A 22,384-nucleotide genomic window follows, 5' to 3' on the forward strand; every position below is an offset into this window, starting at 1 on the left:
TTCAATATAAATAACTTGCAATGTGAAAACAGTATATTTATTTATTTTATTTATTTATTTATTTATTTTTTGAGACGGAGTCTTGCTCTGTCACCCAGGCTGGAGTGCAGTGGCCGGATCTCAGCTCACTGCAAGCTCCGCCTCCCGGGTTTACGCCGTTCTCCTGCCTCAGCCTCCCGAGTAGCTGGGACTACAGGCGCCTGCCACCTCGCCCGGCTAGTTTTTTTGTATTTTTTAGTAGAGACGGGGTTTCACCGTCTTAGCCGGGATCGTCTCTCGATCTCCTGGCCTCGTGATCCGCCCGTCTCGGCCTCCCAAAGTGCTGGGATTACAGGCTTGAGCCACCGCGCCCGGCCAAAAACAGTATATTTATAACCAACAAAACACTTTAATTAAAAAGTTAACCAGGCTGGGTGCAGCGGCTCATAAGGTCAGGAGTTCGAGACCAGCCTGGTCAACATGGTGAAACTCGGTCTCTACTAAAAATACAAAAATGAGCTGGGCATGGTGGCGGGTGCCTATAATCCCAGCTATTTGGGAGGCTGAGGCAGGAGAATCGCTTGAACCCGGGAGCGGAGGTTGCAGCGAGCTGAGATCACGCCACTGCACTCCAGCCTGGGCAACAGAGTGAGACTCCATCTCAAAAAAAAAAAAAAAAAAAAGTTCCCCAAAATTCCAATTTCCCATTTCTCTTTCTCTCTCTCTCTTTTTTTTTTTTTGCCTGCTCCCCCTTCTGAGCCAGCAATTTCCCATTTATCTCTAAGGTTTTTTTTTTTTTTTTTTTTGAGATGGAGCCTTGCTCTGTCACCCGGGCTAGAGTACAGCTGTTCTATCTCAGCTCACTGCAACCTCTCTATCCCAGGATCAAGCAGTTCTCCTGCCTCAGCCTCCCAAGTAGCTGGGATTACAGGCGCACGCCACCACACCCAGCTACTTGTTTTCTATTTTTAGTACAGACGGGATTTTGCCATGTTGGCCAGCGTGGTTTCAAACTCCTGACCTCAAATGATCCACCTGCCTTGGCCTCCCAAAGTGCTGGGATTACAGGCGTGAGTGAGCTACCGTGCCTAGCCAGGTTTGTTTTTTACTTCTGCCTTCTGCCTAAATGGTCCATTGGAATGGGTAATTTTTCAGCTGAACCACTGGCTGAACAAAACCTCAAGATAAAATTAACCTGTAAAAGCTTTAAGTTTACGGCAGGGCACGGTGGCTAATACCTGTAACCCCAGCACTTTGGGAGGCCGAGGCAGGTGGATCAGGAGGTCAGGAGTTTGAGACCTGCCTGGCCAATATGGTGAAACCCTGTCTCTACTAAAAATATAAAAATTAGCCAGGCATGGTGGCGGGCTCCTGTAGTCCCAGCTACTTGGGAGGCCGAGGCAGAAGAATCGCTTGAACCCAGGAGGCAGAGGTTGCAGTGAGCCTAGATCGTGCCACTGCACTCCAGCCTGGGCGACAGAGCGAGGAAAAAAAAAAAAAGGCTGTGTGCAGTGGCTCATGAGGTCAGGCTTTCGAGACAAGCCTGGCCAACGAAGTGAAACACCGTCTCTACTAAAAATACAAAAAATTAGCCGGGCAAGGTTGTGGGTGTCTGTAATCCCAGCTACTCGGGAGGCTGAGGCAGGAGAACAGCTTGAACCTGGAAGGTGGAGGCTGCAGTGAGCCGAGATGATGCCACTGCACTCCACGCACTCCAGCCTAGGTGACAGTGCAAGACTCCACCTCAAAAAAAAAAAAAAAAAAAGCTGTGTTTTCAAATTGGCTGGTAGGAGCTCAAAATTAAACCTCTGATAGAAATAATGTTACAAATACAGATTAGAGTTCCAGGGCAGCTCCTATGTGCATAGTTAACCCATAATATAACTGAATTCAAAAATGTAGAACCTAGGCCAGGTACAGTGGCTCACACCTGTAATGCCAGCACTTTGGGAGGCCAAGTCAGATAGATCACTTGAGCCTAGGAGTTTGAGACCACCCTGGGCAACATGATGAAATCCTGTATCTACTAAAAATATAAAAAAATTTGCCAGGTGTGATGGTGCACGCCTACAGTCCCAACTACTTGGGAGGCTGAGGTGGGAGGATCATCTGAATCCGGGAAGTCGAGGCTGCAGTCAGCTGTGACTGCGTCACTGCACTTCAGACAGGCCAACAGCTGGACTGAGACTCTGTATCAAAAAGAAAAATATAAATCTAGAACCTGTTATACAAATAATATAAAAAACTACAGCCAGGCACGGTGGCTCACGCCTGTAATCCCAACACTTTGGGAGGCTGAGGCGGGCGGATCACGAGGTCAGAAGATCGAGACCATCCTGGCTAATATGGTGAAACCCCATCTCTACTAAAAATACAAAAAATTAGCTAGGCGTGCACCTGTAGTCCCAGCTACTTGGGAGGCTGAGGCAGGAGAATGGCATGAACCCAGGAGGTGGAAACTGCAAGTGAGCCGAGATCGTGCCACTGCACTCTAGTCTGGGCAACAGAGCGAGAGTCCGTCAAAAGAAAAGAAGGAAAGGAAAAGGAAAAGGAAAAGAGAAAAGGAAAAGAAAAGAAAAACTACATTCCATATCTCAACACCAGGCCTATATGTACCCCTACTAAAGCTATAGATATCTGGTACTGGGAAAACTATATATCTAAATGCAAAAAGAAAAAAAGAAAAAAAACACTTACCTTACACCACATAGAAAATTAACTCAAAATTGATCAAATACCTAAACATAAGAGCTAAGACTCCTAGAAGAAAATACAGGCTGGATGTGGTGGCTGACACCTATAATCTCAGCACTTTGGGAGGCCAAGGGGGGCAGATCACCCGAGCTCAGGAGTTCGAGACCAGCCTGGACAACATGGTGAAACTTCGTCTCTACCAAAAATACAAAAAATTAGCTGGGTGTGGTGGGTGTGCCTGTGGTCTCAGCTACTTGGGAAGCTGAGGTGGGAGGATCACTTGAGCCTGTGAGGCAGAGGTTGCAGTCAGCTGAGATTGTACCACTGCATTTCAACTTGGATGACAGTGAGGCCACTTCTCAAAAAAATGTGCCTCTGTGTGTGTGTGTGTGTGTGTGCGCGCGTGTGTGTGTGTGTATACATGGGAAAAGCTCATTACACTGGATTTGGCAATGGCTTCTTGGTCATGACAACAAAAGCACACATAATAAAAAGAAAAACAGACAAACTGGGTGTCAAAGTCCAAAAATTTTGAGCCAGGTGCCATAGCTCACACCTATAATCCCACCTACTTAGGAGGCTGAGGTAGAAGGACCATTTGAGACCAGTCTGAGCAACAAGGTGAAATTCCATCCCTAAAAAACTAAAAAAATTAGCCAGGCATTATGGTGCACACCTACAGTCCTAGCTACTACTTGGAAAGCTGAGGTGGGAGGATCCCTTGAACTCAGGAGTTCAAGAATGCAGCGAGCTGCAAGCGCACCACTGCACTCCAGCCTGGGTGACACAGTAAGACCCTACCTCTTACAAAAATTTTTTTTTAACTTTTGGTGTATCAAAGTACACTATCAACAGAGGGAAAAGACAAACCATGGAATGGCAGAAAATACTTGCAAATCATGTATCTCATAAGAAATTCTTATCTAGAATACATAAAGCATTACAATCTGAAAGAAAAAAACCACCAGATTCAAAAGTGGGCAAAGGACTTGAATAGGCATTTCTCCAAAGAGGATATACAAATAGACAATAAACATATGAAAACACACTTGACATCACTAATTATCTAATTATCATGGAAATGCTAATTAAAACCACAACAAGAAACAGCTTCACACTCATTTGGATGACTATTATCAAAAAACAAAACAAGCCTCTTTTTCCGAGGGAACCATGGAGGGTGTAGAAAAGAAGAAGAAGAAGGCTCCTGCTGTGCTAGAAACCCTTAAGAAAAAGCGAAGGAATTTCACAGAGCTGAAGATCAAGCGCCTGAGAAGAAGTTTGCCCAAAAGATGCTTCGAAAGGCAAGGAGGAAGCTTATCTATGAAAAAGCGAAGCACTACCACAAGGAATATAGGCAGATGTACAGAACCAAAATTCGAATGGTGAGAATGGCAAGAAAAGGTGGCAACTTCTATGTACCTGCTGAACCCAAATTGGCATTTGTCATCAGGATCAGAGGTATCAATAGCGTGAGCCCAAAGGTCCAAAAGATATTGCAGCTTCTTCGCCTTCGTCAAATCTTCAATGGAATCTTTCTGAAGCTCAACAAGGCTTCGATTAACATGCTGAGGATTGTAGAGCCATATATTGCATGGGGGTACCCCAATCTGAAGTCAGTAAATGAGCTAATCTACAAGCGTGGTTATGGCAAAATCTATAAGAAGCGAATTGCTTTGACAGATAACGCTTTGATTGCTCAATCTCTTGGTAAACATGGCATCATCTGTATGGAGGATCTGATTCATGAGATCTATACTGTTGGAAAACGCTTCAAAGAGGCAAATAACTTCCTGTGGCCCTTCAAATTATCTTCTCCACGAGGTGGAATGAAGAAAAAGACCACCCATTTTGTATAAGGTGGAGATGCTGGCAACAGGAAGGACCAGATCAACAGGCTTATTAGAAGAATGAACTAAGGTGTCTACCATGATTATTTTTCTAGGCTCATCAGTTAATAAACAGTACCTGCTCAAATTGAATAAATAAATAAAATGAAAATAAAAAGTGCTGGCAAAAATGTGGAGAAATTGGGATCCTTGGGTTTTGCTGGAGAGAATGTAAAATAGTAAAGCTGCTGTGGAAAGTGGCATGGCAGTTCCTCAAAAAAACTAAATATAGACTTGCCATATGATCCAACAATTCTACGTCTAGGTATACATCCAAAAGAGCTGACAGTAGGGTCTCACACAGTACACCCACATTCATAGCAGCATTTTTCACAACAGCTAAAAGGTGGATGCAACTAAAGTGTCCATCAATGGATGAATGGATAAACAAAATGTGGTACATACATACAATTAAGTAGTATTCAGCCTTAAAAAGCAAGGAAATTCTGACATATATTATGAACCCTGAGGACTGTTTAATGAACACGGAGTTTCAGTTTGAGAAGATGAAAAAGTTCTGGAGATAGATGGTAGACAACAAGGTGAATGTACTTAATACCACAACTGTATACTTACAAATGGTTAAAATGGTTTAAAACAGTTTTCAATAAAACTATAGATCTTCGTCTAATCCAAAGGTTTCCAAAAGAGTGAGAGACCAAGCACTCTGGAATTGGAAAACAAAATCTCTTTTTTTTTTTTTTTGAGACACGGTATCACCCTGTCACCCAGGCTGGAGTGCAGTGGCAGGTTCACAGCTCACTTGCAGTCTCACAACTCACAGCTCACTTGCAGTCTCAACTTTCAGGCTCAAGCGATCTTCCCACCTCAGCCTACAGAGCAGCTGGGACTATAGGGATGCACTACTACGCCCAGCTAATTTTTTAATCTAAAAGTCCTTTGCCCACTTTTGAATCTGGTTGTTTTTTTCTTTCAGATTGTAGATTGGGTCAGATTTCAGATTGGGTCCCAATGTGTTGCCCAGGGTGGTCTCAAACTCCTGGGCTCAAGTGATCTGCCCACCTTGGCTTCTTGAAGTGCAGTGATTACAGGTGTGAGCTACCATGCCTGGCCCTATTTTTTTTCCTAACCAACTACTGTCAACAAGGGTAGAATACAATGGGGACAGAAGAAAAGGACAGGAAAAGGGATCAAGTAAAATTTGCCTCCTACCTCACCTTTTTAATATTTACTTATTTTTTAAAATGACAAAAAAACCTGAAGACAAAAAACGGCAACTGTCAGGTACACAAAGTGCTGAAATACTTCACCTTAATTCCAGACTTTAAAATTCTCTATCTATCTATGTATCTATCTATCTATTTATTTTTTTGAGATGGAGTCTTGCCATGTCACCCAGGCTGGAGTGCAGTGACACAATCTCAGCTCACTGCAACCTCCGCCTCCCAGATTCAAGCAATTATCCTGCCTCAGCATCACGAATAGCTGGGATTACAGGCACGCGCCACCACGCCTAATTTTTGTAATTTTAGTAGAGACAGGGTTTCACCATGTTGGCCAGGCTGGTCTCAGACTCGTGACCTCAGGTGATCTGCCCGCCTTGGCCTCCCAAAGTGCTGGATTACAGGCATGAGCCACCGCACCTGGCCACAATATACGCTTTTTTTTCCCCCCTAGGATTTCATAACAGGAAATAGAAGAATAAGCAAAGTTGGGAGGAGACTGGGAAAAGATGGCAAAAATTGTAGAGGAGGAGCTGACCACAAGACAGTTTTGAGGGAACCAGTGCTTAGGGAAGAAGAAAAAGCAATCCAGTGCTAATTGGGGAGCCTCTCTTTCCACTATCAATCTAACCAATCCGAACCCTTTCCTTTGGTCTAAACTGAAGAGAAGGTAACCTGAGGGCAAAGAAGTCGGGGAATTACAAGCTACAGCCTCAGAAAGAGAAGAGCACTTCTATGACCCACTGGAGTTCTGCCTAGAGATCCATTCTTATAAATTAACTGGGTTCTGCCTAGGCTATAGAAAGCTAGAAAGAATGCCACCACCAGCCTAACAACAAAAAGCCTGAATAAACTACAAAATTGAACACTTTAAAAACCCATCCTGCCGGGCACAGTGGCTCACGCTTGTAATCCCAGCACTTTGGGAGGCCAAGGCATGTGGATCACCTGAGGTCGGGAGTTCAAGACCAGCCTGACCAACATGGAGAAACCCCGTCTCTACTAAAAATACAAAATTAGCCAGGGTGGTGGCACATGCCTGTAATCCCAGCTACTCGGGAGGCTGAGGCAGGAGAATCGCTTGAACCCGGGAGGCGGAGGTTGCGGTGAGCCGAGATCACGCCATTGCACTCCAGCCTGGGCAAAAAGAGCGAAACTCTGTCTCAAAAACAAAACAAAACAAAAACAAAACAAAACAAAAAAACCCCATCCAAGAGCTGAGGACTCAGGGCAACCAGGCGATCTCAAATCCAAGAAAATACAACCCCTTCCTAGGAGAGACAGAATGCAAGCACTGGCTCACCTGAGGGTAGACCAAGGGAAGAAACAATGGTTCCATAAAAGCAGGTGAAAAGAATTCATCTAAAATTGTTAACAAACTGCTGAAGGCAAAGTGTACATTAGCATGAGAATATTATTCCTGAGACACAGTTAACAAGTGAAATTCAAACCATTTGCAAGATCTTCTACAGACCGCCACCAAAGGCTCACAATACAGGAACATGGGACTGAAGAGAGCCCTCCTCTGGGGTGCAGTGCTGGAGGAAGGGAGCAGCTTCTGCAATGGGAAAAATACAAAGCCCCAACCAGATCCTTCTCTTCTAGGGAACGAAAACTGGAAGGGACTGGTGGAGGAACAGCAAGCCCAGTTACCCGCAAGGCACAAGTGAATTGGGCAGGTGGGGGAGTGAAAGGAAAAAAACTCTACCACTGTAGGGGAAGGAAACAGTGTTGGACCCAGGGTCTTATACCAAAGGCATTAGAGATCTTAGAGATCTAATGTCTAATACCACTGAGGCAAGAGCAGAGAAACTCTTTTCCAGACAATACCTACAAAGATACAAATTGCAGTTTGGCCTAGAGGAGCAAGATCATTGATAGAGTCCTACTCATGATGCCAAGGCACATAAGCCAAACGCTGAGAGCTGATCAGGAAAATTCAGAAACACCTTCCCACATGCCAGCTACCAATCTAAGCATAAAGTAACACGAGAGAAATTTGAAGCCAATGGTGCACTTAAGGACCCTCTGCAACAACAAAACAGAAACTCAGCTTAACTCCTGACTAGACTGACTCAACTCCCTACACTAGAAGTCCAAGAATGCAAGGTTCCAGGTATAAATATTATTTACTCATTCTTTACTACCCTATTCACAATATCCAGCATTCAGTAAAATGCAAGACACACAAAAAAGGAAGAAATTACAACCAACTGTCAAGAGAGAAAGCATTCAACAGACCAGAAATCAAGATGAAGCTAAAAAAAAATTTTTAAAAAACAGAAATTAAATTTTTGGCAAAGATCAGTAAACTGATAAACCATTAGCAGTTTGAGAAAAAAAAGACACAAATAACCATTATTAGGAAGGAAAAAGTGAACATCACTATAGATCCTATATACTTTTAAGGAGAATTTACAGAATATTACCAACAGGACCAGGCGCAGTGGCTCATGCCTATAATCCCAGCATTTTGGGAGGCCAAGGCAGGCAGATCACCTGAAGTCAGTAGTTCGAGACCAGCCTGGGCAACAGAGTGAAACTCCATCTCTATTAAAATTACAAAACTTAGGCACGGTGGTGCACACCTGTAATCCCAGCTACTCAGGAGAGGCAGGAAAATCGCTTAAACCTGGGAGGCAGAGGTTGCAGTGAGCCGAGATCACGCCACTGCACTCCAGCCTGGGCAACAGAGCAAGACTCCATCTCAAAAAAACAAAAAACAAAAAAAAACTTTATGCCTGTATACTCAATAATTCAGATGAAAGTCAAATTCCTCAAATCATATGGATCACCAAAGCTCACATGTTAGATAACCTAATTAGCCCCATATCTATTAATTTCTAAAATTACAACTGTAGTAAAAAACCTCCAACACAGAAAACTCCAGGCCCAAATGGCTTCACTGGAGAATCCTACCAATCACCTAAAAAGAAACAATACAAATCTACATGAACTTTTTCAGAAAACAGAAGGGAATACTTCCCAATTCCTTTTATGAGACCAACATTACCCTGATAACAAAACCAAACAAACATAATACAATATTAATTTGGCCCAGTACAGATTAGGAATTGCTTATGTAACATCAGCAACCTGATTTTATTAAATTTAAAATATAAAGGAAACAGTTTTAAATATACATATACAGCCTCACGTTGGTAATGCTACTATTTATGCCAGAATTTACCATATCCTTTCAGTTCTTTAGAGTTCCATTACTAGACAAATTCTCTTCTATTACAGGTTATCTCGAATTTGAAAATACAAAATCTGAAATGCTCCATAATCCAGAAACTTGAGTGCTGACATGACACTCAAAGAAAATGCTCAACCAGTTTAATGCAGTATAATGCAAATATTCCCCCCCCCCAAAAAAAAACATAAAAATAGAAAGACCTTTGGTCTAAAGTATTTCAGATAAGGGATACTCAACCTGTATCAGTAAAAAATGGAACAAATAAGGCACGGTGGCTCACGCCTGTAATCCCAGCACTTTGGGAGGCCGAGGGGGGCGGATCACAAGGTCAGGAGTTCGAGACCAGCCTGGCCAATATGGTGAAACCCTGTCTCTACGAAAAATACAAAAATTAGACGGTCATGATGGTGGGTGCCTGTAGTACCCGCTACTTGGGAGGCTGAGGCAGGAGAATCATTTGAACCCAGGAGACAGAGGTTGTGGTGAGACAAGATCACGCCACTGCACTCCAGCCTGGGTGACAGAGCAAGACTCTATCTCAAATAATAACAATAATAATAATAAAGATTGGGCAAAAGAGTATGCTTAGGAAAGAAATCTGTGAATGAAAATGATACAGTTTAAGCATCATCACAAAACAAACATAGCAATAAGGACAACATTTTAAGCCTAAGAATTCATGACATTGGAAGAAAAAAGTATATAATGTAAAACAATCCCACTCGTTCAAACACTAGAACCACATCTACTTTCAGGAATACAAAAAGTTAATTGCCCAGCAATTCAAAACTGGGCAATTAAATTTCCTTTCTACTTGCCTGCAGCACAAGTAAAAGGATTAAAGAGGTAGTGGGTTGGAGTTGGAGAATGAGTCTCTTTCAAATGTTCATTATAAACGGCATCATTAATTCTGCTAGAATCTCTACTGCCTCTAAATTTCAGACTCACACTCAACCATGTTCTCAACAATTCTACTTGGTACCTCAAATTCAACTCACCCAAAACTGAATTCACTTTTCCCATACAACCCCCATACCAAAACCGGCTCTTCTTACTGTATTTTTCCTAATACATTCTTCATCACAAGAAATGCTACTACCATCTTACCTAATTAGCCAAGCCAGAAACTTAGAAGCCATCCTAAACATCCCAGTTATTATTCCTATTCCTTATCTTCTATAGTCAATCACCAAATCCTGATTTTACCTCTAAAATATTTCTTAGTCTTGTCCCCTTTTAAATGGATCCTCGGCACTGCACAAACTTGCCTGTTCCTCTCACCCAGGTTTCCCATCAACTGCCTTCAAAATAAAGACTAAACTCTCTGGCATTGCATATATGAAACCCACAATAACTACTTCCCAGTCTTTTTTCATTGCTATTTGCTGCCACTTTTTTTTTTTTTTTTTTTTTTTTTTTGAGACGGAGTCTTGCTCTGTCGCCCAGGCTGGAGTGCAGTGGCACGATTTCGGCTCACTGCAAGCTCCACCTTCCCAGTTCAAGCCATTCTCCTGCCTCAGCCTCCAGAGTAGCTGGGACTACAGGCGCCCACCACCACGCCTGGCTAATTTTTTGTATTTTTAGTAGAGACGGAGTTTCACCGTTTTAGCCAGGATGGTTCTCGATCTCCTGACCTCGTGATCCACCCGCCTCAACCTCCCAAAGTGTTGGGATTACAGGTGTGAGTCACCGCTCCCAGCTAGCTGCCACTTTCTTAGCACTGCAATAATAATAGTTTCCTGCCCACACTGTGCTCTATACATGCTTCTGCTCTTTTTACCTCATTCTTTCTATTAACTATTACCTTCATCGTTTAAAACTCAGCCCAAGTATCACGTATAAGTAACCACCTCTATAGCCTCAAACCTGTGTAAACTGTTATTATCTCTAATTTAGCTATTAAATCGTATTAAATAATCTGTTTCTTTCTCTTTAATTGCACTACACTGTAAATCTTGAAGGTAGATGCTGGATCCATAACTCTAGTAACCTGACACACAAATTAACTCAACCTTTGTTGAACTAAGCCACAATTTTTCTAATCTCTCTCAAAAAGGCCAGATAATTGGGGTGGGGGAGACTTGTATCACTGAGACATAAACAATCTTCACATCAATACAAAATTCTTGCCTACAAAAAGGGGCTTATAAATAAACTAAAAGTTTCTTCCTCATAAGATTTCCTTCCCCTTCACAAAATCCGTAATACTAAGCAATTTTTGAGGCAGATGATTATGGTTTCAAATTGCCTTGTATTAACAATAAGATTACAATAATGATAAAAGCTAAACTCAGTTGATAATCTGCTCCTAAGGTCTTGAATGCACACATTTCTACCTAAACAACATTAAGAGATAATAGCACATTGTATATGAAGTATTCTCAACAAATTAGAACGTACTTATGTGCCTTCTTCACAAATGTATTTGCTAAATGAATGAGAAGTGGTATACAGCCTGAGCATCACTACTAGGAAAATTTGAAATATAAAAATCTAAAAATCTGAAATGTCCCAAAATCCAAGTTTTTGAGCACCAATATAATGTTACAAGTGGAAAATTCCACCCTGACTTCATGTTATGAGTCAGTCAAAATGCAGTCAAAACTGTTTCATGCACAAAACTATTAAAAATATTGTTTAACAGAGATACAGACCAATGGAACAGAACAGAGCCCTCAGAAATAACACCACACATCTACAGCCATCTGATCTTTGACAAACCTGAGAAAAAGAAGAAATGGGGAAAGGATTCCCTATTTAATAAATGGTGCTTGGAAAACTGGCTAGCCATATATAGAAAGCTGAAACTGGATCCACCTTATACAAAAATTAATTCAAAATGGATTAAAGAATTACGTGTCAGACCTAAAACCATAAAAACCCTAGAAGAAAACCTAGGCAATACCTTTCAGGACACAGGCACGGGCAAGGACTTCATGTCTAAAACACCAAAAGCAACAGCAACAAAAGCCAAAATTGAGAAATGGGATCTAATTAGACTAAAAAGTTTCCGCATAGCAAATGAAACTACCATCAGAGTGAACAGGCAATCTACAGAATGGGAGAAAATTTTTGCAATCTACCCATCTGACAAAGGGCTAATATCCAGAATCTACAAACAACTTCAACAAATTTATAAGAAAAAATCAGGCCGGGCGCGGTGGCTCAAGCCTGTAATCCCAGCACTTTGGGAGGCCGAGACGGGCGGATCACGAGATCAGGAGATCGAGACCATCCTGGCTAACACGGTGACACCCTGTCTCTACTAAAAAATACAAAAAACGAGCCGGGCGAGGTGGCGGGTGCCTGTAGTCCCAGCTACTCGGGAGGCTGAGGCAGGAGAATGGCGTGAACCCGGGAGGCGGAGCTTGCAGTGAGCTGAGATCGGGCCACTGCACTCCAGCCTGGGCGACAGAGCGAGACTCCGTCTCAAAAAAAAAAAAAAAAAAAAAAAGAAAGAAAAAATCAAACAACCCTATCAAAAAGTGGTCAAAGGATATGAACAGACATTTCTCAAAAGAAGACATTTATGCAGCCAACAGACACATGAAAAAATGCTCATGATCACTGGCCATCAGAGAAATGCAAATCAAAACCACAATGACATACCATCTCACACCAGTTAGAACAGCGATCATTAAAAAGTCAGGAAACAACAGGTGCTGGAGAATAGGAACACTTTTACACTGTTGGTGGAACTGTCAACTAGTTCAACCATTGTGGAAGACAGTGTGGCGATTCCTCAAGGATCTAGAACTAGAAATACCATTTGACCCAGCCATCCCATTACTAAGTATATACCCGAAGGATTATAAATCATGCTGCTATAAAGACACACGCACATGTATGTTTACTGCGGCACTATTCAAAATAGCAAAGACTTGGAACAAACCCAAATGCCCATCAATGATAGACTGGATTAAGAAAATGTGGCACATATACACCATGGAATACTATGCAGCCATAAAAAAGGATGAGTTCATGTCCTTTGCAGGGACATGGTTGAAGCCGGAAACCATGATTCTGAGCAAACTATCGCAAGGACAGAAAACCAAACACCGCATGTTCTCACTCATAGGTGGGAACTGAACAATGAGAGCACTTGGACACAGGGTGGGGAACATCACACACCGGGGCCTGTCGTGGGGTGGGGGGAGCAGGGAGGGATAGCATTAGGAGATATATCTAATGTAAATGACGAGTTAATGGGTACAGCACACCAACACGGCACATGTATACATATGTAACAAACCTGCATGTTGTGCACATGTACCCTAGAACTTAAAGTATAAAAAAAAATTGTTTAAAATTACCTTCAGACTATATGTGTAAGGTACTTGTGAAACATAAATGAACTTCATGTTTAAACTTGGGTCTTTTCCAAGATACCTCATTATGTATATGCAAATATTCCAAAATCCAAAAAAATCTGAAATCCAAAACACTTCTGGATAGCAAGCATTTTGGATGAGGGATACTCAACCTGTTCTGATGTGTCATGCATTAAGACAGAAACAAGAATAGATAATACATATAAATAAAGAAAATTACAAAAAGATCACAAATCAAACACTAAAGGCAACAAAGTCAAGATTTGTCGTAAAACTTTATGTATATTTACAGTTGGCTATATAAAAAATAATACATGCGTGCAATGGTTTTAGAGTAGACTCCTGAAGGAGTTACTAAAGGAATGACCTCCAAACTAGGAGGTGGACACACTCAGGTTCCAGTCCTTCATCTATCATTAGTTAGCTGTGAGACACTGCTGAAGTCATGTAATCAATCTAGCACTTTGTTTCCTCAACAGCAAAAGAAATTATTGGACATCAGATCTGGCATTTCACATGTAAATTTTACCTAAAAAATAAACAAACAAAGAGGCTGTCAAAATGGGAGACGAGACATTAATCAGAGCTGTCTTCACCCTTCCATCATATATATCTCTTCCTGCAGCACTCTAATTAAGATAAACATTCACTACATGTTAAGGAGTCTTCAGAATGATTCATCACAACAAAACACAAATGTTATTGGACTAGATGACCTCTTTGGTCTCCTCCAGCTCTAAAATTCTCTGGGTCTGTTAATTTATACTCTACCTTACAAATAGTATGTTTACTAAATTTACATTAACTTACTATATTCATGAAAGAGCTAAAGTCATTGCCCTCTTTGACGCCAAATGACATTTTCAAAAGTAGTAGCATGTTTCCACTTAGTCTACATTTCTAGCCTGAATAATCTAAAATCAAGTTTCAGGTACTACAACTGTCCACCTTTAATCTCCACTACTTCCATAAACCTTCACTGTGAAAGCAGGAGGAGGAGGACTTGGGGAAAAAACAGATTTCTCTGTCACCTAAGAAAAAAAATCAAGACAACCAGGGAAGAAGGACTAAGTATAGGAGCATTATATAAAATATCAACTCGGCAGGATGCAATAGCTCACACCTTGTAATTCCAGCACTTTGGGAGGCCGAGGCGGATGGATCACTTAAGGTCAGGAGTTCGAGACCAGCCTGGCCAACATGGCAAAACCCCGTCTCTACTAAAAGTACAAAAATTTGGCAGGCGTGGTGGTGTGCATCTGTAATCCCAGCTACTCGGGAGGCTGAGGCAGGAGAATCTCTTGAATCCAGGAGGCAGAGGTTGCAGTGAGCTGAGATTGTGTCACTGCACTCCAGCCTGGGTGACAGAGCAAGACTTCGTCTAAAAAAAAAAAAAAAAATCAACTCTACAACAGGAAGATTCTTTTTTTTTGGTTTTGAGACGGAGTTTCTTTCGTTGCCCAGGCTGGAGTGCAGTGTCGCGATCTCAGCTCACTGCAAGCTCGCCTCCCAGGTTCACGCCATTCTCCTGCCTCAGCCTCCTGAGTAGCTGGGACTGCAGGCACCCCGCCACCGTGCCTGGCTAATTTTTTGTGTTTTTTGTTTTGTTTTGTTTTTTAGAGACGGGCGGCGGGGGGTTCACCTTGTTAGCCAGGATAGTCTTGATCTTCTGACATTGTGATCCGCCTGCCTCGGCCTCCCAAAGTGCTGGGATTATAGGCGTGAGCCACCTCACCCGGCCGGATTCTTTTTTCAGACAGAGTCTCACTCTGTCGCCCAGGCTAGGGTGCAGTGGTGCGATCTCAGCTCACTGTAACCTCTGCCTCCCAGGTTCATGCGATTCTCCTGCCTCAGCCCCAGTGGCTGGGATTACAGGCGCACACCACCATGCCCGGCTAATTTTTGTATTTTTAGTAGAGACGGGGTTTCACCATGTTGGTCAGCTGGTCTCAAACTCCTGACCTCGTAATCTGCCTGTCTCGGCCTCCTAAAGTGCTGGGATTACAGGCGTGAGCCACTGTGCCTGGCCGAAGGTTCCTTTAATCCTATTCACAACAAAGTGTGTGATAAAGACAGGTGGTCTTTCTGGATGATTAATATTTCTGATATATGGTCTTCTCTGCTTTTCCATTTAGCTAATATTATAAAATTATTTAAAAACTATTAAATATAATAACCTTATCAAAAACATCTGTCAAAACACAGGACTATACAAAAAACAAAAGAACTGAGTTAGGCTGATCAAATTATGGGGTTTTCTCTGACTTAAAGTTTTCTTCAATAAATAAGAACAAAAAGAATGTGTTTTCAGCCGGACGCACTGTAATCTCAGCACACCTGTAATCTCAGCACTTTGGAAGTCCCACCCAGGAAGAGGTCACTTGAGACTACGAGATCAAGATCAGCGTAGGCAACAGTGAGACCGTGCCTTTATCTTAAAAATTTAAAAATCGGCCAGGCGTGGTGGTGCACACCTATAGTTCCAGCTATTTAGGAGGCTAAGGCAGGAGGATCACTGGAGCCCAGGAGGTCAAGGCTCTAGTAAACTGTGACTGTGCCATTGTACTCCAGCCTAGGTGAGAGAGTAAGACCCTGTCCCTTTTTTTTTTTCTTGAGACAGAGTCTCGCTCTGTTGCCAGGCTGGAGTGCAGTGGCATGATCTTGGCTCACTGCAACCTCCGCCTCCCAGGTTCAAGCGATTCTCCTGCCTCAGCCTCCTGAGTAGCTGGGACTACAGGCGCACGCCACCACGTCCAGCTAATTTTTGTATTTTTAGTAGATACGGGGTTTCGCCGTGTTGGCCAGGATGATCTCAATCTCTTGACCTCGTGATCCGCCCACCTTGGCCTCCCAAAGTGCTGGAATTATAGGCGTGAGCCACCACGCCCAGCCAAGACCCTGTCTCTTAAGAAAAAAAGAAAAAGAAAAAAAAAAAAGATTTTTCTAAAACGATTATCAATCTATTTCTCTAGAGAAACAACATATGGGTTGTTAGATTACTGATGACTAAAACACACTCTTAAAACACGTTGATTTTTTTTTTCGAGACAAGAGTCTTGCTCTGTTGCTCAGGCTGGAGTGCAGTGGCGCGATCTCGACTCACTGCAACCTTCGTCTCCTGGGTTCAAGAGATTCTCTCGCCTTAGCCTCCCAAGTAGCTGGGATTACAGGCATACACCACCAAGCCCAGCTATTTTTTTTTTTTTTTTTTTGTATTTTTAGTAGAGACGGGGCTTTACCATGTTGGTCAGGCTGGTCTCAAACTCCTCAACTCAAATGATCCACTGCTGTAATTACAAGCGTGAGCCACCGTGCCTGGCCTATAAATTTATTTTTTTGAAAAACAACATTATAGGCCAGGCGTGATGGCTCACGCCTGAAATCCTAGCACTTTGGGAGGACAAGGTGGGAAGATCACTTGAGCGGTGGCTCATGCCTGTAATCCTAGCACTTTGAGAGGACAAGGTGGGAAGATCACTTGAGTCCGAGAGTCTGAGACCAACCCTGGCAACATAGTGAGACCCCACTTGAATTTAAAAAAAAAAGAAAGAAAGAAAGAAAAAATTTAAAGATAGCAATATTCAGTTTGTTGACCACCAAAAATGTTTATTAAGGCACGGACATTCAGATGTTTTAAATACTACTACTGGCATCCCGATTTAAAATCTGATATGTCATTAGCAGAAATTAGGACAAAGGGGCCAGGTGTGGTGGCTCACGCCTGTAATCCCAACACTTTGGGAGGCTGAGGCAGGCAGATCACCCGAGGTCAGGAGTTCAAAAACAGCCTGGCCAACACAGTGAAACCCCATCTCTACTAAAAATACAAAAATCACCCAGGCATGGAGGCTGCACCTGTAGTCCCAGCTACTCAGGAGGCTGAGGCACGAGAATCATTTGAACCCAGGTGGCGGAGGTTGCAGTGAGCCAAGGTTGTGCCACCGCACTCCAGCCTGGGTGACAGAGCGAGACTCTGTTTCAAGAAAAAAAAAAAATTAAAAAATGAAATTAGGATTACTCTAAGCTTTAACAGAATTTGAAGATTGTTTTAATTTTATTTAAAGATTTTGTTAAAAAACAATTCTATTACATAAGAAAATTCGTAATAAAACTTTGTAACACAATGCTATTTTAGCAAAAATACAGGTTATAAATTTGTAAGGACTGAGTAATATAGTTCATTTTCTCAACAAGCTCACAGGAAGCTTATCATTTCTCACCATATTACTATCCTATCATGGCCTGTGCCAACATATTCTGTTTTAATTTACTGAGCTCACCTATACATTAACAGACAAATTTCAATGTATATATTGGATACATCAACGAAGACATTCTAAAAACAAAGAAAAGTAAACTTAATTTTGGCAGAATTTTCCTAAGAGTGCTTTTTTTCTTAAGAGACAGGGTCTCGTTATGTGGCCCAGGCTGGAGTGCAGTGGCTATTCACAGGTGCCATTCTACTGCTGAGCAGCTGAGGAGTTTTAACCTGCTCCATTTCCGACGTGGACCAGTTCACCCCTCCTTAGGCAACCTGGTGGTCCCTTGTTCCTGGGAAGTCACAATACTGATGCTGAACTTAGTGTAGACACCCAATCGGCATATAACCCAGAACTCCTGGGCTCAAGCGATCCTCTTGCCTCAGCCTCTTGAGTAGTTGGGACTACAGGCACGTGCCACCGTGCCCACCAAGACTGCTTTGTATTTAAATAGTTCTCAGCAAAAATGGGCAAGGGGAGAGATCTAACTACTTATTTATGCCCTTTTGATTAAACTTAACTGTCAGGTCAGGAGAAATTTGAAATCCTAAGAATACAGTAATGTGGTAGTAAGAAAAGAATCAGGCTGGATGTGGTGGCTCACACCTGTAATCCCAGAACTTTGGGAGGCCAAGGCAGGATGACTGCTTGAGCCCAGGGATTACTAACAGCCTGGGCAACATGGCAAGACCCTGTCTCTACAAAAATTTAAAAAAATAAAAAATTAGCCAGGCATGGTAGTGTATGTCTGTACTCCCACCTACTAGGGAAGCTGAAGAGGGAAGATCAACTGAGCCTGTGAGGTCAAGGCTGTAGTGAGCCATGTTCACACAACTGCACTTCAGTCTCGGTGAGAGAGCAAGACTCAGTCTCAAAACAAAACAAAAACCTCACAAAATTTTACATAAATATATATATATACACACACACACACACACATACATACACACTAAAAATCCTTAAAACAATAATGTAAAACAATATGGCCTTTGTCCAAAATAAATCTGCATTGAGTTATGTGAAATAATTCAATGTGGTGGCTCATGCCTGTAATCCTAGCACTTTGGGAGGCTGAAGCAGGCAGATCACTTGAGCTCAGGAGTTTGAGTACAGCCTGGGCAACATGGTGAAACCCTGTCTCTACCAAAAATACAAAAATTAGCTGGGCACGGTGGTGCTCGCCTGTGGTACCAGCTACTTGGAAGGCTGAGGTGGGAGGATCACTGGAGCCCAGAAGTTGAGGGTGCAGTGAGCCATGATCACACCACTGCACTCCAGCCTAGGTGACAGAGCAAGATCGGGTCTCAAAAATAAACAAATAAAAATTTAAAAATAAACTGAGGTCAAGCGCAGTGGCTCACACCTGTAACTCCAGCACTTTGGGAGGCGAAGATGGGCAGATCATTTGAGGTCAGGAGTTTGAGATCAGTCTGGCCAGCATGATGAAACCTCGTATCTACTAAAAATACAAAAATTAGTCAGGCATGGTGGTGCATACCTGTAATCCCAGCTACTCAGGAGGCTGAGGCAGGAGAACTGCTTGAACCCGAGACAGAGATAGCAGTAGGCCAAGACTGCACCACTGCCCTCCAGCCTAGGTGACAGAGACTCAGTCGGGGAAAAAAAAATAATTTCCCGCTATTCTTATCACTATCTATAAAGGAAAAATTAATCATTATGATTGAGATGAACTATTAATATATGGGAGATAGAAGACAAGAAGGATTATGAAGACTGAATTTTTACTTAAAATCACTAGTCAAAGATTAGGTATAATCATAATTCTCTAGCAGAGGTGTCCTCTTGCTTGCTACTACAAAAAAACAAAACAAAACAAAACAAACAAAAAACAAGCTGCCACAGTACCTCACTCCTGTCATCCCAAGACTTTGGGAGGCCGAGGAGGGAGGATCACCGGAGGTTAGGAGTTCAAGACCAGTCTGGCCAACATGGTGAAACCCCGTCTCTACCAAAATATAAAAAAGAGCTGGGCATGATGGCGGGTACCTGTAATCCCAGCTACTGGGGAGGCAGAGAATCACCTGAACCTGGGAGATGGTGGTTGCAGTGAACCAAAATCATGCCACTGCACTCCAGCCTGGGTGGCTGAGCGAGACTCCGTCTCAAAAAAAAAAAAAAAAAAAAAAGGTATGTTATTCCCAACACAGGAGGAAATGCATGATAGTTTGAAATGATTGTGATTATTTTTTCAAATAATTTTCCTCTACATATCAGAAATTAAAGAAATATATAATTATCTTAACTCGACAAAATATACTAAGGCAGGTACTTGTAAGGTCAGTAAGAGGTTATTATTTTCAACTCACTAAGAAAATCATACATATTTGGGAGATATCAGGATGAAAGCATTATTACTAAAGCAAATAATCAGTTTTCTCTCAACTAAAAAGATATTTATGTGTCCTGGTTATTTCTTTTAAACAAATAATACACTTTTCTTTTTTTTGAGATGTAGTTTTGCTCGTTGCCCTGCCTAGAGTGCAATGGCATGATTGCAGCTCACTGCAGCCTCCAACTCCTGGGTTCAAGCGATTTTCCTGCCTCAACCTCCCGAGTAACTGAGATTACAGGCACCCACCACCACGCCCAGCTAATTTTTCGTATTTTTAGTAGTGACGGGGTTTTGCCATGTTGGCCAGGCTAGTCTCAAATTCCGGACCTCAGGTGATTCACCAGCCTCGGCCTCCCAAAGTGCTGGGATTACAGGCATGGGTCACTGTGCCCCGCCTTTTTCTTTTTTTTTTTTTTGACACAGGGTCCTACTGTCACCCAGGCTGGAGTGCCAGTGGCCCAATCAAGGCTCGCTGCAGCCTTGAACTCCCAAGGCTCACATGATCCTCCTGCCTCAGCCCGAGTAGCTGGGTCCACAGGTGTGCGCCACCACACCCAGCTAATTTTTGTATTTTTAGTAGAGATGGGGTTTTGCCGTGTTGCCCAGTCTAGTCTCAAACTCCTGGGCTCAAACAAACTACCCTCCTCGGCGTCCCAAAGGGCTAGAATTACAGGTGGGAGCCACTGCACCCACCCTTACTTTTCTTTTAATAAACATACTTTTTTTTTTTTTTGAAACAGAATCTCCATGTCACCAAGGCTGGCATGAGGTGGCGCCATCTCAGCTCACTGTAACCTCCACCTCCCCAGCTCAAAAGCCTCAGCCACCTGAGTAGCTGGGATTATAGGCGTGCATGCATGCCACCTTGCCTGGCTAATTTTTTTTTTTTTTTTTTTTTTTTTTTAGAGACAAGGTTTCGCCATGTTGGCCAGGCTGGTTACAGACGTCAGCCACCACGCCCCACCTTTTTTTTTTTTTTTTCCTGGGGACAAAGGGTCCTACTCTGTCCCCCAGGCTGGAGTGTCAGCAGCCCAATCAGGGCTTGGTGCAGCCTCAACCTCCTAGGGCTCATGTGATCCTCCTGCCTCAGCCCCCCAAGTAGCTACAGGCGTGTGCCACCATGCTCAACTAATTTTTGTATTTTTAGTAGAGATGGGGTTTCATCGTGTTGCCCAGGCTAGTCTTGAACTCCTGGGTTCAAACAATCCACCCTCCTCGGCCTCCCAAAGTGCTGGAATTACAGGCGTGAGCCACTGCGCCCGGCCTTACTTTTCTTTTACTAAACGTGTATATATATATTTTTTGAGATGGAGTCTCACTCTGTCGCCAGGCTGGAGTGCAGTGGTGTGATCTCGGCTCACTGCAACCTCCACCTCCTAGGTTCAAGTGATTCTCCTGCCTCAGCCTCCCAAGTAGCTGGGACTACGGGTGTGTGCCACCATGCCCAGCTAATTTTTGTATTTTAGTAGAGACGGGGTTTCACCATGTTGGCCAGGATGATCTCGATCTCTTGACCTCATGATCCAACCGCCTCGGCCTCCCAAAGTGCTGGGATTACAGGCATGAGCCACCGCACCCAGCCTTTTTTTTTTTGAGATGGAGTCTTTATCTGGTTGGCATGCAGTGGCACCATCTCGGCCCACTGCAACCTCTGCCTCCTCAGCTCAAGGAGTCTCATGCCTCAGCCACTTGAGTAGCTGGGATTACAGGCAGGCATACATGCCACCATGCCTGGCTAACTTTTGTTTTATGTATTTTTTTTCTTTATAAAAAGGGGGTTGTGCCATGTTGGCCAGGCTGGTCTTGAACTCCTGCCCTCAACTTCCAAAGCGCTGGGATTTAAAATATACTTTTAAGGCAAGGCATGGTGGCTCACACCTGTAATCCCAGGACTTTGGGAGGTTGAGACGGATGGATCACAAGCTCAGGAGTTCGAGACCAGCCTGGCCAATATAGTGAAACCCCGTCTACTAAAAAAATACAAAAGGCCGGGCACGGTGGCTCATGCCTGTAATCCCACGGCTTTGGGAGGCCAAGGCGGGTGGATTACGGGGTCAGAAGATCGAGACCATCCTGGCTAACACGGTGAAACCCTATCTCTACTAAAGTACAAAAAATTAGCCAGGTGTGGTGGCAGGCGCCTGTAGTCCCAGCTACTCGGGAGGCTGAGGCAGGAGAATGCCATGAACCTGGGAGGCGGAGCTTGCAGTGAGCCTAGATCACACTCTAGCCTGGGTGACAGAGCAAGACTCCATCTCAAAAAAAACAAAAACAAAAACAAAAATTAGCCAGGCGTGGTGACGTGCACCTGTAGTCCCAGCTACTTGGGAGGCTGAGGCAGGGGAATCACTTGAACCAGGGAAGCAGAGGTTGCAGTGAGCCAAGATCGTGCCCCTGCACTCCAGCCTGGGAGACAAAGCGAGACTCCGTCTCAAAAAAAAAAAAAAAGAAAAAAAAAGTGTGTGTATGTATATACATATATATATATTTTTTTAA

At 43.1% G+C, this 22,384-nt stretch overlaps 1 protein-coding gene and 1 pseudogene across 7 annotated transcripts in view; one reads left to right on the plus strand and one right to left on the minus strand.

Moving 5' to 3' along the window:
* The window catches only part of LOC105491264 (CTD small phosphatase like 2), a 110,699-nt gene that overhangs the window by 82,528 nt on the left and 5,787 nt on the right, over window positions 1-22,384 (minus strand). The gene's annotated exons all lie outside the window — the stretch shown is intronic.
* Window positions 3,938-4,618, plus strand: LOC105491254 (large ribosomal subunit protein uL30 pseudogene; annotated as a pseudogene).

Source organism: Macaca nemestrina, chromosome 7 (genome assembly GCF_043159975.1).
Source record: "Macaca nemestrina isolate mMacNem1 chromosome 7, mMacNem.hap1, whole genome shotgun sequence".
NCBI classification, from domain to species: domain Eukaryota; kingdom Metazoa; phylum Chordata; class Mammalia; order Primates; family Cercopithecidae; genus Macaca; species Macaca nemestrina.